The 22,262-nt window shown below is 45.2% G+C and overlaps 1 long non-coding RNA gene across 1 annotated transcript; it reads left to right on the top strand.

The window, feature by feature from the left end:
• The first annotated feature begins 355 nt into the window (after positions 1–355).
• On the top strand, positions 356–20,656 carry LOC129403564 (uncharacterized). Its single transcript, XR_008629294.1, has 5 exons — positions 356–387; positions 2,080–2,170; positions 8,158–8,304; positions 12,991–13,074; positions 17,541–20,656. It is a non-coding gene; the product is annotated as an uncharacterized LOC129403564 (long non-coding RNA).
• Positions 20,657–22,262: the final 1,606 nt, after the last annotated feature.

The following is a 22,262-nucleotide window of genomic DNA, read 5'->3' as shown; positions in this document are numbered from 1 at the left end:
AGTATTTCAGTATCTGTATTGCAAACCACAATGTCCAAAAGGGGGAGTCAGGGTCGAGAGAGAGAGAGAGAGAGAGAGAGAGAGAGAGAGAGAGAGAGAGAGGAGAGAGAGAGAAGAAGAAGGAGGAGGAGGAGGAGGAGGAGAAGAAGAAGAAGAAGAAGAAGAAGAAGAAGAAGAAGAAGAAGAAGAAGAAGAAGAAGAAGAAGAAGAAGAAGAAGAAGAAGGAGGAGGAGGAGGAGGAGGAGGAGGAGGAGGAGGAGGAGGAGGAGGAGGAGGAGGAGGAGGAGGATTAGGAGGAGGAGAAGGAGGAGGAGGAGAAGGAGAAGAAGAAAAAAGAAGAAGAAGAAAAAGAAGAAAAATTAAGTGCCTGCCATAGAGGCAGGGGAGGTGGGTCAGAGATGGGAGGGTGCTAGGACTGAAATGGGGACACTGGTGATAGGAAATGTGCACTGGTGGAGACATGGGTGTTGGAACGTTGTATGATTGAAACCTAATCATGAACCACTTTGTAAGGGTCTATCTAACAGTGATTCAATTAAAAAATTTTTATTTAGTTTGGAGGACCCACTCAGGTTGAAAGCTGCATACCAAAAGTAGTCTACTACTAAAAGTAGTAGACCGAACATGATGGCCACTCAATACCTCTATTGCAAACTACAACACCCAACAGGAGAGAGAACAAAGGGGAATTCCTGGCCACAGAGGAAGGGTGGAGTGGTGGGTGTTGGGGTGGGGTTGGTGGGAGGGATACTGGGAACATTGGTGGAGGAGAATGGGCACTGGTGGAGGGATGTAAACCAAATGCAAACATGAAAGTTCTTAAGTTTGTAACTGTACCTCACGGTGATTCACTAATAAAAAATTTTTTAAAAAATAAATAAAATGAAAATGGTTTCAGCAAGTAAAAAAAATTTTTTATCTAAAAATAAAAATAAATAAAACAGTCTAGCACTACCTATATGGCAGACACTGATCCCCAAATCTGCTCCTATCTCCCAAAAATATAACTAAGGCAGATTTAGTTATGTTCTCTCTTTAACTCAAGTACCAGCAATAACTGAGTTCCAGTTCATGGGGTGTGAGGGATGGAGTCTGTCTGCACTATCCTGACTCACACAACCTAAGTTTGATTTCATAAGAACAAAACTCTTTGGCAGATGGATGGGTCTTTAAATATTGAAAAAATAAGTCTTCATTCTCTATAAATATAATGAAATTTCAATCAATATCCTAGAACATTATTCCGTGGATATTAATTCTAAAATTTATATAGAGAAGAGAAAACAAAATAGACAATGATATTGAAGAACAAACTTGGGGCACTGACTCTGTCAGTCTGCAGTAATCAGGATAGTGTGGTACTGAAAAGTTGATAAATGGAACGAATTATGTGTATTTCAAATAGATCCTATAAATATAATTGATCATTGACACAAAGGCCTCTATGTAAATTTAGACTATAAAATTTCATGTCCTGCGACACAGTAGCTAGTACTCCCAAAGTATTTTCTCATCAGGAATGCCTTAATGAAACTGTAAAGAATTTGATAAAGCTAGCAGAAAAATTCTTACTAATTAGCCAGTTAGCAATATGGAAAGAATTATGGAAAGAATAATGTATGTAATAATAATAACATACATAGTTACAGTAATGTTGAAAATGCCTTTATCTCTATGTTCCTAAATCAGTAGTAAAAGACAAGCTTCATTTTACAATAGGAGAGAAAAAATTTTCAAACAAGTAGGAAAGAGTTACAGGGACCCCAAAAAATAAAAAAGAAAATACTTTCTCTGCAGTTTGTGTTCATTTTCAGCATTGAGTTCCCAGATCAAGGCTTGACACACTCTCAATTAACTCTAACCATGTTTTCAAAAGATGGACTTTGACTCTGCCATTTAATGAACAAATCCAATCAGTCACCAAGTTAGTGAAAATGGAAAAGAGATGTCTTTGGGAATGATAAATAGCTAATTGCAGAGGGAACTTGCAAAATAAACCACTCAAGTGGTTTTATATTCCAATTGCTCAACTGGATTTTTTTAATGCATTGATAACAGTTTTTCTTTGCCATTTGACAGACTTCCCGCTCAAGCTGTCAAGAAGAAAACCCATCACAAAGAAATCCAGTGATCTCTCCGTTAAAATGATGAAATCAGTTTCACAAGAAAAGTGAGTATTGTTTACATTCCCTCCACTTGTCAATAAGTTAGGGCATCACCACCTCTATGGATTCAAACCATCCTGTGTGGAACCTGTGGCTCATCTGGAAGTGCTTTTAGATTCAAATGTTGCTTGGGTACAACTCACTAGTCTTTTCTCTGTTAGGGGTAATAGGGGAACATGCTAAATTATAGAATCTGAGAGTCAACGTGGAATTTCTGGAATAGGATATTAGATCATATGCTGTACCTTGCAGTAATATCCCTGCCAAACTCCTTACCATCTCTCAATCCCTAGTTAGAACCTTAACTAATGTCTGTATAAAACTTGATTCCCCTACTGATCTGTGCCTTCTCTGCTTGCACAGAGCCACATCACTCCCCTGCCACCACTTCCTATTCTCCTACAGCCACACTAACAAGTCTGCTGCTTCCCATATCTAAACCTACTCTGTTCCCAGGGCACAGGCTCTCCCAGCCTGATACTAGTGTCCTCTTCTCTGGGAGGGAGAGATGCATGGCTGGATGGACGAACAGATGATGGATGGATGGATAAACTGATGGATGTACAGGCAGGTGGATAGACAAATTGACAATGGATGGTTGGATGGAAGGATGGATGAACAGGTACATGTATGGATGACAGATGGAAGGTTGGATGGATGGATGGATGGATGCATGGATGGATGGGTGGATGAACAGATGGACAATGGACAGACAGACAGATAGACAAACAGACGGTGCATAGATGGATGGAAGGATAGATGAACAGGTGGATTGATGGGTAGACAGATGGAAGGTTGGATGGATGGATGGATGGATGGATGGATGGATGGATGGATGGATGGATGGATGGATGGATGGATGGATGGATGGATGAACGGACAGACAGACAAACTGACTGTGAATGGATGGATGAACAGATGGAGGGACAAACAGACACAATGGATGGTTGGACAGATGGACAGGAAAGTGGATGGAAAAGCCTCTTGTAGTACAGTTTCCTAGTCCTCAGGTCCTGAGGAAGCCCTCAGCTTGACCTGGGAACTTCCCTCCCTCTCCCACAGCCATCTCTAAGCTGGTACTGTGCCTCTGTCTGTCGGAGTTCAGGGTACACACTGCTACCCCAGCCCAAGTCCAACTGTCATGCGTGGTGTGGCAGTTAGAACAACTCCCAGCTGACACCTTGCCTATAAGGCATGCCAGCCTGGCCCCTTGCCCCAGCCAGAGGGAAGCTGCTTGTAGGCTTGAGTTGGAAGGCACCCATGTTTGGAGGTGGGGAGAAAGAGCAGCTCTGAGGGTTGATGCTACCCGTGGCTATCCACTGGAGGGAGGGACAGGTGCGAGTCTATTAGCAACTATTCAGAGCCAACTGTGAGAGTCAGAGGTTTCTGGGTGGAGGGGGGTGTCCCAGGCAGTGCTGAGCAGGTTCCTCAGTTTCTGCAGCCATGGATCAAACATGCAAAACCTATACAAGATTCACTTGAGAGGCAGAGCCTGGGGGAAGTTGGGGTCTGGGTCCAGGCAGGTCAGCTCTGGGGGAGCAGGAGCCTCGATAGGGAAGGAGGGGAAGTTGGGGTCTGGGTCCAGGCAGGTCAGCTCTGGGGGAGCAGGAGCCTCGATAGGGAAGGAAGAACCTGCCATGGCCAGCAGTTGGAGGTTTGAGTGGGGTGGGGGGGTGGGGGATGTGGGATTTCTAGCTAGCAACACCACAATTGGGTTACTCTAAGAATTAAGTGTCTTCTGATTCCTGGGAATTAGCCAACTAGGTTTTGAGACCTGAGATGCATGTGAAAAACACAGCCAGTCCCATTTTTCACTCTGACAAATAAGGTCTGTTTGTCTTTTAATTCTGCCTACTGGCAGTAATTGGGACAAGTGACACAGGGTGTGTGGCATATCATGGCCCCTAAAGCTTTTCTGTGAGAGATCTCCAGGCTATGCTGTCCATAATAGTGGACTGCAGCAACATGTGGCAATTTTAAGTCACATTCTTACTCATTAAAATCAAACAAAATGTGGAAGCAGCTGCACACCCGCAGCAGCTCCATTTCGGTGGCTCCGTGTGACTCACGGCTACTGTGGTGGCAAAGAGGACATGTCCATGCGGATGGGCCATCCCCTGCTCCAAGTGGGGCAAACACACAAGGTTGGAACTGTTCTGTGAGAGCCACTTACACATACAGCACTGAGAATGGCACTTTTGTCTGCGCCAGGGTCTGTGGTCCTTAATTGTACATCATTATTATTCCTCACAGACAAATTCAAATGAAATCGGCCTTGCAGAACTTTGATCTTGTTGAATGTGACAAGAAGTGTTAGTCTACACAGTTAGCATCATTAATGAGAATATCCCTTTCAAGAGCTCTTCAGTCATTAAAAAACATTTACGTAGAGTGAGTCTACTAATTTCCACTGGGATTTTCTCTCGTTATAGTAATGCGGTCCTTCAGCTGTAATTTGAATATAGTGATGGTGCTGAGGCCAGCTTAGATCATTATTTTCATATATTTTATAATATCATATTAACCCTTTCTCCATTTAATACTACCTGCCATTAATTCCTGCCAGCAACTGCCTCTCTAGTTAGCAGAACTCACACCATTTGCAGATGACGCCCACAAACCTTCCAGGAGTGATCTGACCTCAGAGAAAACTTCACCAGAAACCAAACTTGTCTTTCCTGCTTCTCTTGCATCGACTCAGTGTCTTATATAGATACTCAAATATTGTTATAGGCTGGACTGACATGTTCTGTGGTTGGCAATATTTTAAACTACAGAACTGATGTAAAAAAATCTCTCCAGTTATGCTTCAAAATGATAAGACCACATATTGCTCCCTCTAATTCAATCTGGTTACAAGCCTATTCTGTATTATCTCTAGCTAGTAATCATGCACATTTCCACGAGGCAGTCATACTGTATTACTACTGAGGTACTTATATTCAAAATTCCAATACTGAAACTGTTTTCTAAACTCCAGTGGATGGTGACTTTGTCACTTGACTACATCTTCACTCCCAAGCAGTTATTTGGACATCCACATGCAAGACCACACAGCTGGATCCTAATCTCGGACCCATGAGAGGTCTCAGGCAAAGACAAGTTCATGGCATCACTATCACACATTTCTATGTTGCCCTTTTAGGCACAAAATACAAATGCAGAAAAACATGAGAAGTAAACTGATAATAATTGTGAAGAACTGGCCCAGGACAGACCACAGGAATCTATTTAGCTTTCTTAAGATTCTTTTTACAGGAGCACACATTGTAGAATAACTTGTCTATCTGTCCCTGAGCAAGGAATTTGGATACAGGCACCCTGGGTCGCAAGAAGGGTGGTGGTCAGACCAGATAACCAGACCCATATCACAAAACCCATATCACAAGACCCAGGACCGCCCCCAGAACCGGGACATTCCTGAATATTGGCACGAATACTGATCTCTAAAACCATAGGCTAAGGAGTGATGTCCTTTTAAATGGATTGGTTAAGAAAGTTTGTAATATTACAAATCTATTGGCTATGAAATGCGCGGGCTCTGCTATAACAGCCGGGGAAGGCCTATATAAGATCTCCTTTGAAGAAGCTCAGGGTCTTTGCCCAACCTGCTGGACCTGCGTGTCTGCGTAGGTGGCTGGACCCTGGCTAGCCAATCTTACAATAAACCCTGCTTGCTGTCTGCAGTCTCTGGAGTCTCTTTGTCGTTATAGGGAGATCTCAATCTGTGCCCTAACAATAATAATAATAAAAAAAAACTTAGATGAAGTAGAAAAGATTAGATGTTCATTCTTATCACGGCTTATTGTTTTTGATGAATGAGGAGTAGCCAGGAAAAAAACCCTGATATGCAAAATCTCAACCACAAGACCAAAATGAACCGAACGACTTTCTATACTTCTCTCTCCACAGCCGTACAATCTAGAAGAATCCAGATTTAACAGAGGAACTGGACTGCCATATTAAATACTAACAGTTTACAGGGAATGATTTTACAACTACCAGTAAGACCAGTCAGGCTAGATTTTATTTCCATAAAATAAGTTGGCAATCTCAGTGTCTCACAGCACACAGATGTATATTTGGTCCAGCTGTGTGGGGGGTGGGTAAACCATGGCCCATGGAGCACCGGACGAGAGACACCGCATAAACCAGAGACCTTTGGGGCAAGGATCACATGCTACTTCTGACACATCAATGGCAGCCATGTACACATTCCTCAGTTTAGTCCCTCCAGGAGGGACTCAGTGGGAAGAAAGAATGAAATCCCTACTCATGGAAGTACTAGAGACTACAGCTACTGCACAGTGGCTATCTCATTCCAAAACGTGCATGGCTGCCACAACTGGCTTCCACCTTCTGCCCCTTGCTCCTCTGACCTTTCCTTGCTTTCCACTAGAATTCAAGTAGGTACTCACTTCTGTGTATAGTAGCTGTTTCTTCCATGGACCAAATAGGACAGGACAGTGAGGGAGGTAGGAGTGGCTCAGACCCAGCCCCCTGCTGACCGGGCCTCTTGGAAGAGCCTCCGGATCAGAGAATGCCTTTCTCCAGGAATGATCTGCAAAAAGAGGATTTCCCAAGCTTTATCCCATTTAATCCTTTTGAGAACCTGTCCAGAATGTGGCGTGCTCGTCATTTAACAGGTGATGAAACTGAGACTCCGATAACCTAATTCCCATTGCTCAGAGTGAGGATTTAAATCTGTACTTTGTCAGCTACTATGACTTGTCCATTCTCTCTGGTTCTGGGAGCCTAAGCATCCTTTCAGACACGGTCCTGACCTGTATTTTTGAGGAAACATGTCTCATCATCCCGCTTCCAAACTGAGTTGGGCAAAACCCACCCCACACTGTGATCACCACCCCAGCACCTAATGAACTGCACTCTGGCAGGAAAGCAGGCCTGTGTCCCTACAGCCTGGCACAGTGCTTGACACCGATGTTGCCATTAATATTAGCATTTAAGGAACACAAGTTACTGGGTAAACTGTATGAGTTGCACTCAGAAGTTACTACCATTAAGGTACTAAATCAAAGTACAAATTATTGGACAGCCCAAAGGAATTAAACAATAATTAACTAAGAATCAATTCACCTGGGCCTGAATTGTGACTCAGAAACCATCTACTATTATCATCTTGGTGAGACTTGCTTTAGGTGGGAAATCCCCAGTATGCTTTGTACTGAGCTAGAGAAGTGTCCTTTTGGTGAAGATACCAATACAACTGGATACTTCTCCGTGTTCTCTCCTGGACACTGAGGATGCAGGGAGACAGGAAAGAGGCAGAAGCAACCAAGCAAACATGCTGTGGGCATGGAGAGTCACAGTGGGAAATGGGAGTTACCTCCCAACGACCCCAGAGCTGGGCCCTCAGGAGCTGTCAGGGGGGTTGCAGGACACACAAAGGTGAATATGAAGAACAAAAGACCGTGTTCTCTGATGGAACAAGTGCGAGGAGATGAACATCAGCTGAACTGAAAAGGATGCCATGGCCAAAGATGTCCCTGCTGGCCAGCTGGGAGCAGCCTCAGTACTGCAGTTCCCCTGACAGAACCAAGGTCTGGAGCCCCAATACAAGCTGTTTTCCCTTCTCCAGCTTCTCCCTCCCTGTCTGAACCCACCCCAGTGCATCCTCTCCCCGGGCCCACTGGCCCAGACACCCTCCTGTCCACAGCTCCTCCTTCCCGCTGTGGCCGCAGTACTGGCCAGTGCAGCTGCACCCAGGAGAGGCCAGCCTGCTGCTCTAGGCTCCTGCAGGGACAGAACAGAACCAGGTCCAAAGAGAGGCTGGTGGAGGAGCCCCACCTGGCTTCTGCTGATGGCTTCACTGGGGTTACGGGGGTTGGGGGGGGGAGTTCACCAGGGAGCTGTCAGCCTCTCCCCATTGCACACTTTCCAAATTCTAAAAACCAAACCTGGAGATTAAAACCCTGTTTTTGTGTTTTGACTACTTCCCACACTTAATTAATTGCTGTCCTGCACTTTTCAGGAAGGCTCCCTCTGCTTTTAAGTATCCTGAGAATCTTAGAAGTCCACCAGAGCAGGAAGATCCCTCCTGTGGCGACGGCAGAGACACGGATCATGGAAAGGCATTTTCTCATGCCAGCAGCTATGACAGCAAACTTAGGGAGCACAGGTACCACAGCACTATTCACAAAATCTGGACCCAGCCCCAAGTGCCCAAAATAAAGATGACTTGAATAAAGTATGGCACATATATACAATGGAATACTACTCAGACAGAAAAAAAAATAAATAAACCCATGCAATTTTCTGCTACATGGGTGGATCTGGAGAGTACTAATGTTGAGTGAAATCAGTCAGAAGGAGAGGAACAGACTCAGAATGACCTCTTTCATGTGTGGGAATAACAGAAAAACTTCCTAGGGGAATGTCAAATGCCCAAAGGCATACAAATAAGGAGGAGGAGAACTGGTCTTCAGTAGGAAGCTTGCCACTTGCCCTCACTTGGGTGACAAGGCAGAATAAGTTAGGGAAGGAAACACTAGGATCATGGTGAAGGGGACATGTGCCTGACACAGAGGCTTGGCTGATGGGGCAGGAGGGAAACTGGGGGCATTGGTGAAAGGTAGTGGACACTGGTGAAGAAGTTGGTGTCGGAACATTATACACCTGAAACTCACAGTTATCTTTGCAACTTTTAATTCATGCTAATTTAATTAAAAAGAGAGAGAATTAGTGAGAACATAGTTTACGATTCAACTAAAAGTAGGCACCAAAGCATGTTTATTGGTTAATAGATATTTCCAGGGGGAAATAAAAGAGAGATATGTGTATTTCTTCTAAAATACTTTACATTCTATGATGGTGGTAACTTTTGACTGCTCAATCCCTTCCACACACAAAAAAAGAGACAGACAGAAAAGATGCCTGTGATTTTTATGGCTTCCTGTTTATTCACCAGCCTCCTAATTTCTTTTCGCCTACACAGTTACTGACAGGGAATTAAGGCTTCTGCTCATTCTGGCATGCAGGAATAACTTCTGCAAATAGGGTTAGCTTTGTGGTACTGAAAATGCATCACTGGTGCAACTTTTTAATCAAAACTTATTTCCAAAGTCATTTTAAGGCACAAATTAAACCAGTCTAGATAATGGGCCAATTTTAACATTAGATTGTCTTTCAGAGGCCCGGTGAAATGAAATGGAAGGCTGAATCTTAGCCCTTAAAACATCATTGGTTAAATGAGGCGGGATCAGACAATGGGAGGTAAAGAGCGTATTTCACAGCAGGGCGAGTTAGCGGATTCTGTCTCTGGAGCTTCCAATCCGATTTTTAAAAATCAACTGGAAGTAAATTCTATGTCAGAGTCTCCGGAAAGCTCCACTTCCTAACAAGGGCAGGGTGAGGCAGCTGTAGATTTGGGTCTTTCTGTAACTCTTGAAGGGAGAGGCCAAAATTGACTTTCTGTTTTCTGAAATCAGCATTACAGAGACCTGCTGAGTTGATTTTCACTTGCTGATGAGGTGTCAGGCTTTAAAAGCTAAGTGATCAAGGTGAGGGCCTACATTTATCTCAATTCCGGGCACATGCTCTCCTCCCATTCTTGAGTTCAAATTTAAAGGGGAGAAAAAAAACAAAACACCAAAAACCTCAGTTAGCTCAAATCCCATGGTGACTGCTGTGCTGCCACAAAGCTGACCCGCTGAGCAGAATATTAAGTGCTCAGGGCTAAGCTCACCCTGAGGTGATGACGCTTATTTCCTGCTGAATTCAATTAGACCAGCTTCGTTTTTGTCATTAAATTATTTTGATGGGAGTCCTCTGGCCATTAAAGTAAGAATCGTACTTCAATGTAATTCACAGAGGAAATGGCCTTGTTGAGGAAGCAAAAGAATAAGGAGGATTGAAAGAACCTCTAGTGAAACACCTCATCTAGCGCTTCCTCCCTCTACTGCATTTGGGACAAATGGATTTCATTATTCCTAAATCATGTGCATGACAAATTGATAGCCGTGTCTTCTAGAGCATGTCACACGGCGTTTGGGTTGCGTTACATGCGCTTGCAGGGAACAGAGAAGAAGAAATGGCCTTGGCCGTTGTTGGATTTGAGGCCTGACCTCTGAGGGACTGAAGCCGCACGCTGCCTAGCCCAGCTGAGTTCTTTAGAAATGGATTTCCTGATGTGCTGGACACCTCCCTGCAGCCAGGACTCCATGGCCCGTATGAATTTACTTACATATCTGCCGAATACACATGAACATGGCTTTTTGGGTAACCTGAGTCACAGAGGTAAAAGGAGATGGAGCACCTACTGGCAGCCAGCATCTGGAAAAGAGAAACAGACCTAGCAACAGAGGTGATGATGTCAGTGTGATGTAGGCAGGTAGATTGGGAAAGGCCCTGGACAATGAAATTTAGATTAACAAAGTCTCTGTGAAGGAGAATCTTAAGACTGATCCACCTTGTGGATTCAGAAAACAAAAAGACCAGATAAGACCATTGGCAGACCCTGAGGATAATGGACCCCTCCCCTAGGAAGTTCCTCAAACTCTCCCTTAATCTGATTAATTCAGCCCAAAGAAGATCATCACCACTCCCAACCTCCCTGGTAATCTTGGGGGCAGGTTAAAGAAACCCTACAAAAGACATCTTGAACAAAGGAAGCTAAGGCATATGCTGCCAGAGCCCATGTGCTGCTTGTGCCCATGTGGCCAAGCACATGAGGTGCCTGAGCACATGTGTCGCCCGCATCTCCCTTCTGAGATGTATACTTTCCTGCTTTTGTGTCTAAAGCTCAGATGTGTGTAGGGGCTCTCTCCACTCTTGGAGAAGCCCACGTTCTCTCTTGAGCGCATTACTCTTACTCTTCTCTCTCCCACTTATCCCTTCCTCCTTCCCTCAAAAAAACCTCTAAATAAAATCTGTTTACTTCACTGCTTGTCTACTGCAGAAATTCTTTTCCAAGAGCAAGACAAGAACCCAGTAACCCTGGGTCCCGGGTGGTAGAGGCGGTTGGGGAGAAAGTGACCGTCTTTCTCCTCCCCGCTTCATATAAGTCACCCGTGGGGCCCACAGGTGGACCTAACAGGAGGCTCATGTGAGGCGGGGAGGAGAAAGAGGGTCACTTTCTCCCCATCCGCCTCTGCCACCCGGGACCCAGAGTTACTGTGTTCTTATCTCGCCTCGCAGAAAAGAAATTCAGGAGTAGACAAGCAGTGAAGTAAAATAGATTTTATTTGGAGGTTTTTAGGAAGAGGAAGAGAGAGAGTGAAAGAGTGAGGGGAGAATAATGCACTCAAGAGAGAGTGTTTCTCCAAGGGTGGAGAGAGCCCCTACATACATACAGCATTAGATAGGAAAGTCCACATCTCAAGAGGGGAGATGCGGGTGACACATGTGCTCAGGCACCCTGTGTGCACAAGAAGTTACGTGGGTTCTGGCAGCATATACATGCCCTTCCTTTGTTCAAGGTGGTTTCTCCAACCTGCCTGCCCCCAGATGGGGCTTCTGCCTAGGTCAAAGTCCCTTGCTAAGGAGGTTGTCCAGGGAGGTTTCAAGTGGTGATGGTCTTCTTTGAAATTCCTTCCCTGGCCTTTTGTTCATGCTGGAGATTTTGTCTGAGGGAGGTTCAGTCTTCTCTGGGTCTGTTGCTGGCTAGGTGAAAGTCTCACCAGGCTTTAATTCCTGTTTTGGTTCTTTGCAACTTCAGGACTATTGATAACATTATTTCCTGGGAAGTTCATTGCCATCACCTTGACGGAGGGTCCCTTCCCTACCTGGCTGCCTAGTTCAGTGGTACTGCCGAATCCTCATGGCATCAGGCAAAGAAATATGACTGAAAGAGGGAAATATTCACGTTTCCCACAGAGCCTCCTTGCATCTGCAACTACCCCCTTTCTAATTAGCTGTACCAAAATCTTTGCTATACCACTTCTGAACTCGAATATCTTCTGGAACCTTCTCATAAACCCTGGGAAGTACTTATCCCAGTCATTCACAGTGAAGGGGGTGGATGACTTTTCCAAAGCTGCACATCTCAGAAGTGACAAGGCCAGCATCAACTCCCCATCTTCTGAGTTCAGGTCCCCCTTCTTCCCCTCCCATCATGCCCAAGATGGATATTCTGCTTCATTAAAATTAGTCACTTACAGGTCACCAATTTCTTAACAATTTAAGAAGATACACTTAATAAGAAAGCCTTCGAGAATGGAAAACACATTCTCTCTGATGTTCTGAGTGTTTGCAAGCTCGGCATTACACTCGGGACATGTTTTATTCTCCTATTTTCCTGTCAATGTGGGCAATGCAGAAGACAACCAAATGCATAGAGTTAACCACAATATTCTCTCATAATTTGGTTGTTTTTTAACAAAATCCAAAGGCACATGTTTATCTCTCATGGGCTGGGAAATCAGGTAGAATGACGAGCCTGACCACTCAGCTGCTTTCATTACTCAAACTTGGATGAATGATGGCTGTGTGAGGCCCTGGACAGTGGGGACAGGTCTTAGTTTTCTTTCCCCACTTGTGTATGGCACATAAAAGTGACAAACAAGCCTGTTTTGAATGAGTGAACATGGAATCAGTTATGTAAGTCTCAGGATGGGCCTTGTGAGAGTCTGTGAGTGGACAAACATTTTATCCACAAAGGAAACTCTATACATCCCCAGCACTTGAACATGATTAAAACTTATTGTAAAATTAATTGCAAACATTTACATAGTGTGTTTGATTTATCATCAGCCGTTTTAAGTCTTACAAGAACATTAACTCATTTAATCCTCAAAATCATCTTCTGAAGTCTATGTTTAAATGGTATGTATAAATTAATATACATGTCTCTCCTTTCATCCCCTAGATACTGTGTGTAAAAGAAGGGGCTGGACCTTATCTATCTTGTTACAGGAGTCTTTATCATACTGCTGGCACACAATATAGTTGGGTATGTACATAAGTAAATGAGAAAATGTTTTGTTTTTTCCTACGGGGTCAGAACATTAGAAAGCTCAGGCCACATCCCTGTACACTGACTTTGAGCCCTCCACCCTATCCCCACCCCCACCCCCCCTGCCTCCAGGTCTGATTGAGTCCTGCAGCTCTGCAGCTGGATCCAGGGTTGAGTCATCCGACCCTACCATGATGGTCAGCCCCATCCATTCAGGAGCCCAAGCCTTGTGTGACTGTACAACATGAATCTCATTTTTCCGAGGACCAGACTAGCTATTCCAGGAAAGTTATAGCCGAGTTAAATCCTTAGCCCAGGGAAAACTGGGGAATATGTGGGCCAAGGTGGGTTGCTAGAAGGACAGGTGAATCCAAGTCAGTGTCTGAGTGGACAAATAGTAAGAAGAAAAGTCCTTCGGACTGTTGGAAGTCAGAGGGAAGGAATAGATCCGGGCCGTGATTCCTGAGATTGACCCCAGGATCTGTGTGTGGTTCCTTTAGGAGAGAGGACTCGTAGGTGCTGAGGGACAGCAGACTACTATGGAGGCAGAGGTGGCGCCAGTTCCAAGGCAAGAGGCAGGCGCCATGGAATGGAAGAGAAGGATTAGGAACAGACAAATGGAAGGCTAACTGGGGAGTGGGTGACAGGGCAAAGAAGTAATCAAGGAAGATTTTGGTGAAACTGCCATGAATGTCAGATCTAAATGACGAAGGAGTGTTCGCAAGCAGTGAACAAATAGTAACTCTGGAAGGGATTTGAGTTTAAGGACAAGATGCCAGGTTGCTGTACAACTCTGCCGCATCAGGAGATGTCACCCCAAACGTGCTGCACAGGAAGTCAGAGGCCGGAATTCTGATCACTCTGAGTTCACAAGAGAATAAGGATGGGCAGAGAGGGGCCAGATGATCCAGTTTGGGATGGGGCCGTGCAGGGCTGGGGCTGAACTTGGGGGCTGTGGATGCCAGGCCTGTGCTCCCACCCACTGAGCTATTGGGAATAAAGATATTTTAATGTCATTTAAGTCCAAAAAAGGAGAAACTTCAAAAATTTTCTCTATTGTTCGATGAATCCTTTCAGGCCAGGGTAGCTTTGAGGTGTCTTATGAGAGCTGTTGGGACTTTGGCTTTAAAGATGATGGATTGAATCTGCCCGCCTGGTCACCCAGACTCCGCTGCCTTTGGTTATATAGGAGCATCGGAGTCAAAAACTGGCTTTGTTCTTCATCGTGCATGTCCCTGGCACAAAAAATATCCTGCCACCCAGAGCACCCCAGCCAGCCTTGTCAGAGAAGGACAGAGTGGGGAGAAGGGGCTAGAGGCGGGAGGCAGGAAAGGAGGGGAAGGAACCAAATGCTGCATCTTTGCAGCTGACCCTGAGGGAGGAAAGAAAAGGTCTGCTCTCCCATCATTTGTGAGAAAGATCATGAAAAAGTGCCTCACCAAAAAGGAAAAAAGAAAAAGCACTGATTGCTTTTTTTCTGTGCTGTGAGAAAAATAAAGAAGAAAAATCTTCCTTGTTTTCTGTACTTTCTCCTCATTCACTTTCCTGCTGTTGGACAGTGACAGGAAGTAGGAGTACACTGCGGGTGCCAAGACCCCAGAAGCAACTCCCCATGTTCTCTCCCCCACACACACGGCCACTGTCATCCAACCTTCATCCCTAGCTGTGTCCTCAAACAATGGGGACAATTTAAGGGGACTTAAAGGTGAAAAATGAATTTTATACCATCATAAAATGTTAAAGTCAGCCCATCTATGGCTTAGGTGATACAAAGGCAGGTAGTAAATATTCCTTTTATTAATCCATTTTAGTGATGTGGAGAGGAAACTGCCCCACAATAATCTTTCCTTCGTTCATTGGATTTTATGATTGCTTCTTTTGGCCATACTCATTAAAGTAAATAGAGAATCTGTCTCATCTTTGACGCCAAGGAAAGTTCTGTAATAGGAGGGAGAGAGTTATAGAAATCAGGATTTATGTCCTGTTCATCTAAACACTCTCAAGGCTTACAAGTTTCAAATTCTGTCTTTTAAAATGCAATTAAAACTCAGTCTCAGCTTCTGTTCCTGTGTTAAATGCATATTGTGATCACAGTTTATAAGACAGCCAAATTTTCTGCAGTAAAACCTGCAATTTATTCAGCGACTGAGGCTCTTCAGGGAATTTTGGTCCCGATCAGACTTTATGCAGAAGCAGCTTAAAAAAATAAGCCCTTTATTCGAAACTTGGTAGCCAGGAGCCTCCAGGGGGGACAAGCAAGAAGGAGGCTGAGAATGAGGACAGGGCTAAGGTGATGCGGTATAGCCCGAGGCCTGACAACCCCAAGACCAGAGACCCAGGGCTTCTTTCAGAGGCAGAAGGGAAGCAGCACCAATGCCAGACCAGAAGTGGAATTTGTGGGAAATTATTCCAAGAAACTTCAAAGGCACGAGAGGGATTTGTGATCCGCGCAAAGGAAACGACAGAAGGTCACAGTTCCGAGGGGGTGAAGCACATGCCTTGCATTCAGGAGGCCCGGGGTTCTGCAACAGAACCACAGGGCACCCCCCCCGAAAGGCTACTGGGAGGGGTCCTGTGGCCTCCAGCATGCTCAGGCTGGAGCAGGGCCAAGTCCCCAGGCCTGAGCCCTAAGCCTTCTGCCCCATCCACCTGTCAGAGCAGCGCAGGAAGTGACTCCAGGGGCCCCCCAGATCTGCTGGGGAGGAACTTATTTAAAAACAAAATGAAAAAGAAAACAATGCAAATGAATACACAAGGCATGTGTTATTACCTTCAGGGGAAGGGGGCAAAACTGTCATGTGCACCTGTGCATGCACTCTCTGCATGGTAGAAAGAATCAGTAACTAACTATTTGTTTAACCAGGGGCAACAGCAGAACTTTAATAGAAAATAAGTTTTCATCCTCCCAGATAAGAAATCCATCATGACCTAGATGGTGGACACATACCCACCAGCCATACATGGCACAAAAACGTAAGGGGAAGATTCCTGAAGTAGAGGAAATGGAAGAAGATGTACCTTCTAGGGAGTAGGAGACAGATTGTGGAGGTGTGCAGGGGTGATGGGGAGGTGGACACAGGGCACGGTGGGGACCACATGCAGGATGCTCACAGGATACTTGCTCTGTCCTAGAACGGGAGCTGGGATAATGCCTTTGGGCCTACAGGACTTTTTTCTTTCTTTCTTTCTTTCTTTTCTTTCTTTTCTTTCTTTCTTTTCTTTCTTTTCTTTCTTTCTTTCTTTCTTTCTTTCTTTCTTTCTCTTTCTTTCTTTCTTTCTTTCTTTCTTTCTTTCTTTCTTTCTTTCTTTCTTTCTTTCTTTCTCTCTTTCTTTCTTTGTTTTTTGGGTCCCACCCAGTGATGCTCAGGACTTAGTCTAGGCTGTGTTCAGGAATGGTTCTGGTAGAAGCTCAGGGGACCCTGTGGGGTTCTGAGAGTCAAGCCCTGGTCAGCTGTGTACAGGGAAGATGCCCCATGAGCCAGCTGTACTGTCACTCCAGGGACTTGCAGCCCCAAAGCAGGATATGCAGGTGAGAATCTAAGGCTCTGAGCGTGGTCGCAGAATTCAGCTTCTCAGACTCTGGGGGTTCTTGAAAACTAGGGACCATCCATTCTCCCATCTCCTGCCATGGCTCAAGGGCCTCAGCCACTTCCTAAGACAAGAGGGGACACAGTTTCAGTTCTGATTGCATCTGGTTTCTCTTTGAACTGCATTAGAGTACAATGTCTGGCCGTGGTGCCAGGGATGTCTGTGTGACCCCTAGGCATCACAAGCAGGGTCAGCAAACAGGGCAAGAGGAGCTTCAGGCCTTTACACACCCTAACACAGCAACTAGGCAACCTTCCTGCTCCAAAATACAGGTGATGTGGCCCTGATCAAGGAAGTGTTGTGTTTTACAGACCCCACACATTAAACCTTATTACATCTTCCAATTTTGACAACAGCAAAGCATTAGAAGTGTTGAGGTCCCACTGATCTGTCCCTCTAGTGGTGAACGAACTCTCTCTGGAATTTATGTTTTGGAGTCAGACCCTGTGGCACTCAGGGTATACTCTGTGCTCAGAGATAACTCCCTGGAGGGTGTGGGGGGACCACGTGTGGTGCTGGGGATCGAGCCACAGTCAGCCACATGCAAGGCAAGCATCTTTTTTTCGAACTATCACTCCTGCCCAGAGTTTATATTTTCAAGAGAGGATTGGATTTTTTTAAATGTCTACTTGGAGAGAGAGACAGAAGCAGAGAGAGAGAAAACGGCCTGTCTTAGAGGTGGGGGTGAGGGTTGGAGGTGGGGGGAGAGAAACTGAGTGGGGACATTGGTGATGGAAAATATTGGTGGTGGGAAATGTACACTGATGGAGGGACAGGTGTGAGAACATTGTATGACAGAAAACTAATCAGAAACATCTTTGTAACTGTGTATCTCATGGTGTTTTTTGTTTTTTGTTTTTTTGTTTTTTAAATAGGTCCCAAGATGACCATTGAGTCCTGGACAGGAGGAAGGCGGCGCTGCAGTGGCTTCCAGGCCAACAGAGGTCTGTGCACCTTCCCCAGCTGCCCATCAGACAGAAACTTACTTTATTGCAATAAATATTTACACACATTTAATATTTAATGTAAGCCAATTCATTTGAATATTTTGTACTGTGATGCTTTAATGCCTTGCCTAAACCAGTAGTTTATCATCTGGAAGAGGGTCCAGTACTGTCACCCCAAAATGATATATTCAAGCCACAAGCCCCAGAACCCGGGATGGCATCCCTATCAGGATAAAAGGTCTCTGCTGTGACTGCTGAGACGGAGGGCATCATGGATTCAGAGTGGGATCTGGTCACCACTGTCCCCATGAACAGGAGCAACTCTGACAGGGACACAAAGACCAGGATCCAGGAGAGACCCAAGAGCACTCAGTTATTCTCACCGCCTTGGGCTGCCTGCAGACACCAGAGTGGATAGGAGAGTCCAAGAGTGGACAAACCTCTGGCTCTGAGAGGGTCCCACAGGCCCACAGGGGTTTCAGCTCTCGGCCTCCTGAACCATTGGAGAATAAACCAGAGAATCCATTCTCTTGGTCGCTTCTTACAACAATCTCAGGACACTCACCCAGATGTCATTTTGAATAAGATATTTTGAATAAGACTCCAATGATCTGCCAATTTCAGTGACAGTTGTTCATTTTAAATAAATTATTGTCATAAAGTAATATAGATAACATATTGTGAATATAGGGCTGGAGCAATAGCACAGTGGTAGGGCATTCGCCTTTCACGCGGCCGACCCGTGTTCGATTCCTCCGCCCCTGTCTGAGAGTCCGGCAAGCTACCAAGAGTTTTGCGTCCGCACGGCAGAGTCTGGCAAGCTACCTGTGCATATTGGATATGCCAAAAACAGTAACAGTAAGTCTCACAATGAGAGACGTTACTGGTGCCTCCCTGAACAAATCGATGAGCAACCGGGTGACAGTGACAGTGATTGTGAATATGTATTTGCAGGAAAGTACAAAGGATACCATATTACTAAGAATTTGTTCAAGTGCCCAAACAAACCAGCTTTTACTAGGGCCATGGGGCAGCAGTTCAGGCGACCCCTGCTGTTGCTCAGGGTGTACCTCTTTCTCCTTGCTCTGGGGTCTCTCTTCCTGCTCCTGGCAGGGCTCAGGCGACCATCTGTAGTGCCGGGATTGAAGGAATATGGGTTGGCCACATGCAAGACGAGTCCCTCACCCCTGTGAGGTTCCTCAGACCCCCAATCAAGCTTTTCAAACCAGACTTGTAGAACTTCAATGCTTTGGACTGGTAATGGTTTGAATGTAGTTCAGCTTAGATCAAAAACCTCTAAAGACTCAAGAAATTCAGTGGAAATGACTGTACAAAGGAAACACCCTATCACAGCAGGAAATGAGAAATCTAGAAGACACACAAATAGGTTCCTTTAGATAAGAATTCTCTCTTTACTTTTATTCCACTCCTATCCTTGTTCCAAACACTGGACCCAGGCTTCACAATGTATTGGACTGGGTTGTGTTGTGCTATACTGCATCACTGTATATAGTATCATTTGTATTTTATTGTATTGTTTTGTATTGTATTTTTGTATCATCTAGTTTATATTTGTTGCCTTGTTTTGTACTGTACTATTTTGTATCATTCTGTGTTGACATTGTTTTGTATTGCTTTATTTTGTATTGACAGTGCATAGGGGCTACTGCTCCCTGCTCTGTGATCCAGGCTTGACTCACAGGAGTGCGTGGGGGAGCGTGTGGTGCCAGGAAGAGAGGCCAGCTTCCCACATGTGAAGCAAGTGCTCCAGCCCTTCATGTTATCTCTCCAGTCACGGGCCTCACACTTAAACACAACCAAGGCCCCGGGTGGGACAGCAGCACACAGGAGGTCCCATATTTGAACTTGGAAACACACACACTGCCACAGGCTGTCCACTACTACCTCACCCAAGTACCTTGGGTCATCTTTTGAGTTTTGCCCTGCCTGGATCCTTTTCACACATTGTTGCATATAAAAAAGTAACATTAAACTCATTTTTAATAAGAAAATGAAGGAGTGGAAGAGACAGTCCAGCTGGTCTGGGTCTTCTTGCCTTGCACTCAGTGGACCGGACCTGGGTTTGATTCTCGGCACCCCAATTTGTCCCCTGAGCCTCACCAGGAGTGATCCCTGAGCACAGGTCTGGAGAAAGCCATGAGCACAGTTGTGTGTGGTGTGTGTGTACATGCACACACACACACACATACACACACACATACACACTTCAAAAAGTGAATCTGTGAGGGTATGGTGCCGCCAGCAGTTCACCCTGTACCTGTGGGCCAGTGCATTGGCAGCCTGTGGTGACTTCAGACTTCCAGATACCCCAAAATTGCTACTGTGCCTCTGGCCAGATCCCGACAACTTGAGGCCAAGTTTACCAAGAAATTAAACAGCCAAAATTTAGGCATGTGGAAGACACACCCACAAACCACCTCTGGCTCAGCTATATAAGCTCATTTATTGGCCTTATTTTAGAGACCCATAAATCTTGAAAGAGATCAAAAGACGCAGTTAGGGTCTATAGCACAGAGGTAGGCGGGAACCCATAACTGAGATCTCTAGGCCCAACTGGATCAGGACTGGGCCTCCTTCCCCCACGCCCCCAGTTTTCCAGTAGCTTGGCAGTCACACCCACAAGCTATCCCCTGCACCATGCAATCTCATCAACAGCCAAGACCCAGAGACTATAAACTAAAAATCCTGGAAAAGAGCACCACAGAATGTCCTGACCCCACGCCAGGCTGTCTTCACCAGGGCACCTTGGAGGGGGGCAGGTTGAGTCCCTCCTTGCCACAAGCAGAACCCCAACAGCGGAAAATATCCAGAACCCAAGTGCCGCCATACCCAAGGCCACTTTCCACATGCTTTATTACCCAAGATGGGATAAACCTCACCAGAGAGCAGACTGGCAGGAAAACATAGGTATGTGGGATCCCGTGACTGAGATCTCCAAGCCCGCTTGGATCAAGACTGGGCCTCCTCACCCCACCCCTTGCCCCATCTTCAGCTTTCTAGAAACTTGACAGTTGCTCCCACAAACTTCCCTGGTGCCATGCAATCTCATCAACAGCCAAGACCCAGAGACTATAAACTAAAGCTCCTGGAAGAGAACGACACAGAATTTCCTGGACATTATGGTCTATCCATAACAAGCAATATAAAAGAAATCGTCTAGCATTGCCTTTTCGGCAGGTTTGAGTGTGGTGAGACTGGTATCAAAATATCGAATGTAACCAAAGTAGAGAAAGAATATGTGGGAAATTGTCTGCCACACAGGCAGGGGAAAGGTTGGAATGGGTGTGTGTGTGGGGGGGGGGGGAATACTGGGGATTTTGTGTTGGAAAATGAGCACTGGTGAAGGATGGGTGTTTGATGATTGTATGACCTAAGCTCAAACATGAAAGCTTTTATAACTGTATCTCATGGTGAATCAAAAAAAAGGGGGTGGGGGGAATAACAATAAAATAATAAAATAAAATTAACATTCTGAATTTTTAAAAAAGTAATGTGGAGTTCATGCCCAATTCAATCAGCTTAATCAATAGCTGAATAAATAGCAGTGCTCCTACATCATATATTGAAAAAAAAAACTGAATCCTAAGTTTCTTCAAATCCTGGTACTTTTTTCCTTTTCTTCTACGTGCACCCAACCACTGTCTCCTGAGTATTCTCTGTGTTCCATACTCTGGTCAGCTCTGGAGTGTGGAGACCACCCAAACCCAGTACTCATCCTCAAGTAATCAATCACTGTGTTGAGAAAATAGTTTTACTTTATTTGGGGTGGGGGGTCTTTTGGGGTCATACCTGGCAATGCTCAGGGCTTACACCAGGCTCTGCACTTAGGAATCATTCCTGGCAGTGCTCAGGGGACCAGGTTGGGTTATGGGAGGTTGGGGATCAAACCTGGGTCGGCTGCATGCAAGGCCAATGCACTACTTGCTGTACTATTGCTCAGGCCTTGAGAAAATGGCTTGGTATCAAACTTACTCCCACGTCACCCAAACAACAGGTGTGTGTTACACAGATCCATTGGTTCAGTTTGCTGTCACCTCCATTAAGCCTCTGTGCTGGTGAAACCTTCCTAGTCAGCTCGCACAGCAGCATGGCAAATGGAGTTCTACCTATTCTAAGTAAAAGGCCAGAGACTGGCCCAGAGAGCGTCTCTCAGGTCTCTCGGAGAGAACCAGCCCCATACAATGCTAGACGCTTCACCGGCAGGCACCTGGCTGCAGCAGAGGGCCAGCGGTTGGCCGAATCCCTTCAAGGAGTCGATGGAGGAAGGTCTGTGAATTTTTGTTGACAATCTGAAGGCACTTTGCATCTGCAGTCAGGAACGGGAGGCAAAACTCCACAGCATGTCGACACTACATACATAAATTCTGTTTTATGAGATGTTTCTTGGACTCATTTTGCAGCTAGAAGGATCGATAATATAAATTTCACAAATGGTTCTTAAAGAATAAAAAATAAAACTCTTCTTCCCCTGAGACTGTAAGAGAGAAAAAAAAAGCAAAAGAAAGAAAGAAAAGTTTACTAGAAGACTGAACTTGATGGGTAGAGAAATCAGAGCTGCTGGACCAATTTGCTGTCTTGATGAGCTTATTTTTCATACAAAGAGCAAGTTGTTATGAACACACAGTGATC

Source organism: Sorex araneus, chromosome 3 (genome assembly GCF_027595985.1).
Source record: "Sorex araneus isolate mSorAra2 chromosome 3, mSorAra2.pri, whole genome shotgun sequence".
NCBI classification, from domain to species: domain Eukaryota; kingdom Metazoa; phylum Chordata; class Mammalia; order Eulipotyphla; family Soricidae; genus Sorex; species Sorex araneus.
This window is presented reverse-complemented; position numbering and strand designations above follow the sequence as displayed.